Source organism: Lygodium microphyllum, chromosome 20 (assembly GCF_053477565.2).
Source record: "Lygodium microphyllum isolate KBCC chromosome 20, Lygodium_microphyllum_v1.1.10, whole genome shotgun sequence".
In the NCBI taxonomy this organism is placed as follows: Eukaryota; Viridiplantae; Streptophyta; class Polypodiopsida; order Schizaeales; family Lygodiaceae; genus Lygodium; species Lygodium microphyllum.
This window is the reverse complement of record NC_141154.1, coordinates 73,178,734-73,186,680: the sequence shown is the minus strand read 5'-3', so window position 1 is coordinate 73,186,680 and position 7,947 is coordinate 73,178,734. Positions and strand designations below refer to the sequence as shown.

The following is a 7,947-nucleotide window of genomic DNA, read 5'->3' as shown; positions in this document are numbered from 1 at the left end:
ATTAGATTCGGCTTTGCATAGACTTCATAGAGCTTAATAAGCCGATGGTCAAGGTTTACTACCTATTGGCTTTCATTGACTAGATTTTGGATCAGTTAGCGAGTAGGAAATCTATTCGTTTATGGATTGCTTTGTTGGATATAACCAGATGGCTATTGTAGAGGAAGAAAAATTGAAGAGATGACATTTATTACTGTCTCTGGTACCTTTGCATATTGTTGAGAATAGCAAATGATGTATGCCCATAGAGGCTGAATGTGTGCCCAAAAGAGGCTTGCCCATAAGTGGCTTTGTATGAGAGATATGACAAAGAAGCTCTAAGGAGAGATGTCTGAAATCCCATAAGCACAGAGAGGAAAAATGGTACTATCCAAAAAGCTATAAAAGCATGTACTTGACACTCATTTTAAGGTATGGTACTTTCAGTTTGAGTCACTCAAGATTGTGTTTATGAGTCCAATCTAATTTATCTTGGAACCTAATTCACTTGAGTTACAATTCCTTATTCTGATCATATATCGTGTGTTTGATTTGCGTCCACCATAGCTAACTAGCTCTAGATCCGTGTTTGTTAACATGGTATCAGAGCCATGGCTGAGCTAGGTAGCTAGTGGTATGTTTTCTTCTTCCTTGCAAGCTCTCAACCACATGATAGAGGCTACGACTGATTTCTGCGCTGGGGTGGATATGGGATTGTGTACTATGGTCAGCTACCTGATGATACACGCATAGCTATGAAAAATCTTCTAAATAATAGAGGTGGAGGCGATAGGACGTATCATGCACAAGAATCTTGTACGGTTGATTGGATATGGTATGGAAGGCTCGCAAACAATGCTTGTTTATGAGTATATTGACAATGGGAATTTGGAGCAGTGGCTCCATGGACAGCTGGGGGAACATCCACCATTGAGTTGGGATATCAGAATGTGAATGATTCTCAGTATTGCAAAGGGACTGGCTTATCTGCATGAAGGGTTGGAGACTAAAGTAGTCCATCGTGATGTGAAGTTAAGCAACATCCTGATAGATAGCCAATGGAATCCAAAGGTCTCTGATTTTGGACTTGCTAAATTGTTAGGGCCTGGAAACAGCCATGTGACAACACGAGTCATGAGGACATTTGGGTATGTTGCTCCAGAATATGCTCTCACCGGAACATTGACAGAGAAGAGTGATGTGTTCAACTATGGGGTGATTCTTATGGAGTTGGTCACAGGACGACGAGCCCCTATTGACTTTAGCAGACCTCCAAACTGGACCAACAGTCCGCTTTTCTGTGACAACAAGAAGCAGGGCGTCCCCAACAGCAGTGAGCGTGAAGATGTGCGAGGCCCACATCTCCCAGGGCTAAAGAAAAAGGAGATCATAAAAGTGCAGATGGAAGAAGCCAGCCATGTGCTGTGCATTAGCTGTGAGTGTAGCAGGAAGGAGCAGAAGCGGAGGGGCACTTCGAGTTACGAATGTGAAAGGTCCCGGCTTCCGCCGAGGCGAAGGCTGAAGGGCACGAGAAGCGAGGGAGAAGCAGCAAAATCCAGCTCCTTGAGTGAAGGCATGAGAGGGGAAAGCAAAACCCTTCATTTTTAGAGGGGAGCCGACGACTACCATGGTCCTTGAGAGCATCCCTGTTGCTCCAGCCATGAGCGCGGAAGGGGAGGATGAAAAGTGGCCAGCAGCACGTTATCCGTCTTTCCTTAAACCTTAAGCATTAAGGTTAAAAGCCTCCTCCAGTTTTTTTATTTAAAAAGAACCTTTTTCACACTTGACCCCTCTCTCTCAAACCAGTCTTCTCAAGCCATTCACATTGATCTTAGTTTTCAGAAAACCTGTATGCTTCCAATCTCCTTCACTCTACTCTATCAAGTGTCTTTTGACACTAGCATTGTTGTGTGACAATTCAATAATTGTGATCACAAATATCACTTGTCAAAAGGATTAGACATTGTCCGAGAATACTCGCATTTGAGATGGTTTGCTACTTTGCTCAAGAATCCAATGCCATTCCTTCTAAAAAAAATGTGCCAAGAAGACTGAAGCAAAAAGAGAAGTATCATGTACCACACATCAACAAAAGGGATAAAGAACACCATGAAGACCAAAATGCAGAAGCTCAAACATTGGAGCAAAAGACCAAGAAGAAGATCAAAGAATGCCAAAGAAGCATGAAGGAAATGAAGAAGATAAAATACTCCACTACTGCAAACCAACAAAATGTTTTTTTTTTGCAAAAGTTTCCCATAGAGGATCTCAAATTCCCAGAGTGGATTTAAAACCCTTACCAAGAATGTAAAGTTTCAAGCCTTAACTTGACTAGGCTGCTAAAGAGCTAGTCTCTTGGTCCATGTCTACATGTAGGGGGGGCAAAAGCTAGCAAGGGTAGAGACTCATCATTTGAGGGGGGGTGTTGAGAATAGCAAATGATGTATGCCCATAGAGGCTGAATGTGTGCCCAAAAGAGGCTTGCCCATAAGTGGCTTTGTATGAGAGATATGACAAAGAAGCTCTAAGGAGAGATGTCTGAAATCCCATAAGCACAGAGAGGAAAAATGGTACTATCCAAAAAGCTATAAAAGCATGTACTTGACACTCATTTTAAGGTATGGTACTTTCAGTTTGAGTCACTCAAGATTGTGTTTATGAGTCCAAGCTAATTTATCTTGGAACCTAATTCACTTGAGTTACAATTCCTTATTCTGATCATGTATCGTGTGTTTGATTTGCGTCCACCATAGCTAACTAGCTCTAGATCCGTGTTTGTTAACACATATCATGTGATGGCCTTTGGTCAATGCAATGCACCCGGGTCTTGGAAATGAACAGTTGATAATACCTTTGGTGATATCTCCCTAGAGAAGTTAAAAGTCTTTATTGATGATCTGGGGGTAGCCACCACAAGGGAGCGACAATTGATTATTGTTAGGAAATGTTTTGAGCATTGTAGACAGTTTTGCATGATTTCTCTTAACCCTAGAAAGTGTGTATTTGGAGTGTCCTATGGGTTGTTACTGGGTCATGGGTTAGTACAGCTAGTATTGCAACTGACCCTAAAAAGATAAAGGTTATAGTCTCTATGAGCCTGCTGCATACTCCAAAAGAGGTGCATAACTTTCTGTCATTAGTGGGATATTATTGAATATTTATCAATGCACTAGTGGAAAGAGAGTTGCCATTGATAAACCTTCTATCTTTTAACTGTCTGTTTTAGTGGAATGAAGACTGTCAAGTATCCTTTGAGGATGTGAAGCAAGAATTAGCAAAATCGCCAATCCTAAAAGCATCCAGAAGAGGTTTTTTATATATTTTCAGTAGAGCCACAATGCATAGTATTAGCTACTATTCACCTCAAATTTGGGAGGAGAAATGGTATCATCCAACTGCTTTTGCTAGTAGGAAATTGGGGATATTTGAAGTTGATTATGCATACATGGAGAAATTGTGCCTTGGAATGGTCTTTGAGACGAAGAAATTTAGGCATTATATTCTCTATGAGAATGTAGTATTCTTTACAAAGGCAGAAGGACTCAGATTGTTGTTGAATAAGTTGCAGTCACGTGACCATTTAGAGAAGTGGTTAATCACTTTGCAGGAGTTTGATTATGAGATTAGGAGCAAGCTACTAAAGCTGCAAGGTATTGTGGAATGTCTTGTGGATTTCGGAAAGCCAAAAGAAATTCTAACTGAGGAAAGTGATATTAAAGGTCTATTTAAAATCGATACAGCTTCTATCTCTTCTTGGTATGAGGAAATAATGCGTTATTTATCTACAAAAGGATTTGGGATTGCCTTATCGAAGCCTGAAAAGAGAAAGACGAAGCAACAAGCATTACACTTTTTTATTATAGTGGGTGTCTTGTATCGAAGAGGAGTAGATGATATCTATCATTGTTGTGTAGTACTCGATGAGGTACCATTTATTCTTGAGGAGTGCCATGATTCAACATGTGGGGGACATTTTGCAGGTCACCTTACTGCCCACAAAGCTCTCCGTGCTGGATATTGTTGGCCATCGATTTTCCAAGATGCTTTTAGTTATGTTAAACACTATGATGTCTATCAAAAACATGATTCGAGAGAAAATCATAGGTGACCTCTAAATCCCATTTTGGTTACATTACCCTTTGAAAAATGGGGTATTGATTTTGTGGGACCAATACACCCTTCATCAACTATGCGAAAGTGGTATATTATTGTAGCGATGGACTACTTTACAAAGTGGTTTGAAGCTTGAGCAATAGTGAAGGACAATGCTAAGGAGACAACCAGTTTCATTATGGAGTAAATAGTTTGCCATTTCTGTCCACCGAAGGAGATTGTGTCTGATTGAGGGACACACCTCTTAGTGGCCACTGAATCTTTGAAGATTAAGCATAGCAAGACTACGGCGTATAATCCTCAAGTGAACGGTCAAGTTGAAAGCACAAATAAACAACTGGTGGGAATCTTATCCAAGATAGTATCGGAAAGCAAGTGTGACTGGGATAAGAAATTATATGTAGCAGTGTGGGCTTACAACACCACATTGAAGAGAGCCATAGGCCAAACCCTGTTCAAGCTAGTGTATGGAGAGAAGTGCATTTTGCCATTAGGAATAGAGCTCCACATTGTGTGTTTTTTCCTCAATCATTCGTTGGGAGAGGAAGAAGTGTTACAGGAATGATATACTTCTCTCGCACATCTTGATGAGATTCGATTGTAGGATTTATTACATCAAGAAGTAGAAAAGAGGAGAATGAAAGCCCAACATGATATTCGGGCTAAGAAGTACAAATTTGTGAAAGGTCAGTTAGTGTTGTATTATGATGCTCGAAGGGAGCTCTTTCCAGGAATTTAGAACCCAAATGGGATGGACCATATAGGATTGTACGTTTAGGAAATAATAGCTCTACGGACCTTCTAGCAGATTTGGAGGGGATACAGTTTAAGACTAAAGTTAACTTTAGCAAGTTGAAGCCTTACTATGTGTAAGGGCTGGCGTTGGGCTTGGTGCTTGTGCAAGTCCTTCAGGATTCAACTTTAACGTGTAGTAGTAGGTACCAAGATGAGTGGATGGGACGCATCATTCCCTATCTGGAGCATCCATATCTTGAGCAACGTTACTACCAAGGTTGAGTGATTTGGTGGAGCAAAGAGTATCAGGTTATTGAGTGGAAAGACAGATCCTTTACATAGGAAATTAAGGTCTATTGCCACCATTGTCAACGACTTCTGACTAGTATTCCTATCGAGTTCAGTGAGGAAGGAGGGATTGTGCCTGTTATATATTCTCTCGCTTGGCTTGTTTTTTATTATCATAAGTATGAGTGAACTGATTATTATGGCATGGTCTATCAATGAAGCATGGGTTTATACTCTGTATTTTGATGGAGCTTCTAGAGGGCCTGCTAAACACATGAGCATTGGTGTGGTCATTAAAAATCCCCGACGTAGGGTTGTCATGAAGATGGGAGTCTATTTAGGACCCTCTTTTACTAATAATATGGCAGAATACAAGGCCTTGATCATAGGGCTGAATGTAGCCCGATTATTGGTTGGTTTTGTGCTTTAGTAGAGTAACATTAGGACCAAGGGATTGTTTTAGCAATATGTTGTATTGAATGGTAGTAAAATGTTCTATTTCGTAAGGCCAAGAGGGCCATCTTTGTTGAGTTCTCATGTTTTATTTCATAAGGCCAAGAGGGCAATCTCTGTCAAGTTCTAATGTTTTATTTCATAAGGCCAAGAGGGCCGTCTCTATTGAGTTCTCATGTTTTATTTCATAAGGCCAAGAGGACATCTCTGTCAAGTTCTAATGTTTTATTTCATAAGGTGGCCAAGAGGGCCAGTTCTATTGGTTGTGAAATGTTATATCTCTTTAGGCCAAGAGGGCCATATGTTTGTTTATTGCAGGTACATTTAATGGTTTTTTGTTTTAGTGATTGCGTCACACAGGTTACATGAAGTGCTTGGAGGAAGCCTTTGCTGCACAGGAGCTTATTGTGGCCATTCCAAGTGGTGGTGTCATTGCCTTTTTGAGTTTACCTTTAAGCTAATAGTGTTGTATATGTATGTGGGGGTTATTTTCTTTTCATTTGTGGGGACTGGCTATCAAGGCATGAAGTCCTAGATTTTGGTTAGGTATATTTGGGGGAGATTTGGGCAGTCATCTACCTCCTATTTTAGGACATTCTCAGGCATTAAAGACCTATAATAGAGGATAGTCCTCATGAACCTATCCTCTCTGCTTGCTAGGCAGCTATCCTAGGAGTCCCTGCTAGTGTGAGTGTAGTTAGAGAAGCCAGCCAAAATAGCAAAGAAGAGCAAGTTCTAAATATATCTAAAAATAAAAATTAATGAGGTATGTAAAAAGGGGTTCTAAACCCTCAATTAGAAAAGGAAAAGAAAAAGAAAGAAAATTCCTAAAAACAGTTAATTATCACCTTGCGAAGGCCTGGTAGGTTCCTATGAGATGAGTCTAGACCCAGGACCGATGCCTTCTCTTTCTAAGGGTAGCAGCTAGCCGAAAAAGAAATAATCAGGAAGGTTGGAGTGAAAGTAAAAGTGAGCATTAAAAAATGATTAAGTGTCACTTTGCGAGAGCTTGGTAGGATCTTGGATACCAAGACATGACTTGAAACCGATGCCATGTTCTCCTTGGGTCACCCTCAACTCAACTCCCTTCTTTTTACACGCCCCAATATGAAAACCTTGAAAGGAAATGTGCTATAAGAATAAAATATGATGACCAGGCTATAGAAGTCCTCGCTTGGTAGGAGGTCCTAGTCCAGTTGTCCTAAGTTAGGTAGGTAGTTCAGACCACCACTAGGATGACCTCTTTGATAGGATTTTTAGCCAGTCCATGTTAGAGCACTTGGTTAGTGACTCGCTCTGGATTTCTATCAGATTATGTTGGGTCTATCCCTTATGGATTTTCATGCATTGATTCTGTTAGAGGGTAGGGTGAGAGATGTTCTTGTATTTTGTTGAGTATATTTTTTGTGGCAACTTGATGCTTTCTTTGGTTGTTGTTTGTGTAGATCAGTTCATGGGATTCGAGAGCTGAGTCGCCCTATCCTGTGGTTATCAATGAGAACAGCTTTTAAAGACCAGTGAAGTGCAGATTGGGAGAAGATTAATGCAAATTTTAGGTGGGAATTTAAAGCCAATAGAAGTGAAATATGAAGATCCGACAATTTTAAAGACCAAGGAAGATGAAAATGCAAAACTTTGGCCGTTGTGATGCATTAGGGAAAAAAACGCTTCAACAAAGGCACTTGTAAGAAAATGATTAAGTTGCTAATTAGTTGAGATTTTGGAAGAATGAAAACGCCAAATTTGGTTGTTAGATGTGATTAATGAGAGAATATTGAATTCATTAAAGAGCTCAGCCATTAATTGTCCCTCATCTTTAATTTATGTTAGGGTCACCTTTTTGGCCGTTTTTTGTCTTGGAACTTGGGAAAATTTGTATTTTCAACAAATGACCATCTATATCGCGGTTTGTCTATTTTCGCATCTTCTTTTCACATGCTCTTTCTCCACACTCTTTCTCCATTGTCTTATACCATTCTCTTCTTTGTGCTCACTTTCTTATCACTGTGATCATTGATCTGGTAAAATGTTTATCAATACCTCTACAAGTAATGCAGATGTGAGCACATGCAAGTACAAACTTACCATCCAACTAGATCCAATTTATTCATCTTGAAGAAGTATACACTGTCAAGTACTAACAGATGAGATGGAGGCCAACAGATTGTGAACTAAAGGAAAGAAACATATAGATTTGTGGGTGGATTGAAATATATATCCCAAGGATCCTTCAACAAGTAAACCTCCTAATTTTTTAAATATTCATGACTACGTGAGATATGTTGGGGAAGGTTATAATGGAATACTTGGCTATTGTAAAAGTTTATACTCTATATCTTATACATACATGGCTCATGTGAATGAAATAAAAAATATATT

General features: G+C 39.8%; 1 pseudogene; it reads left to right on the top strand.

Moving 5' to 3' along the window:
- The first annotated feature begins 590 nt into the window (after nucleotides 1-590).
- LOC148019012 (putative serine/threonine-protein kinase At1g01540 pseudogene) lies at nucleotides 591-6,029 on the top strand (annotated as a pseudogene).
- Nucleotides 6,030-7,947: the final 1,918 nt, after the last annotated feature.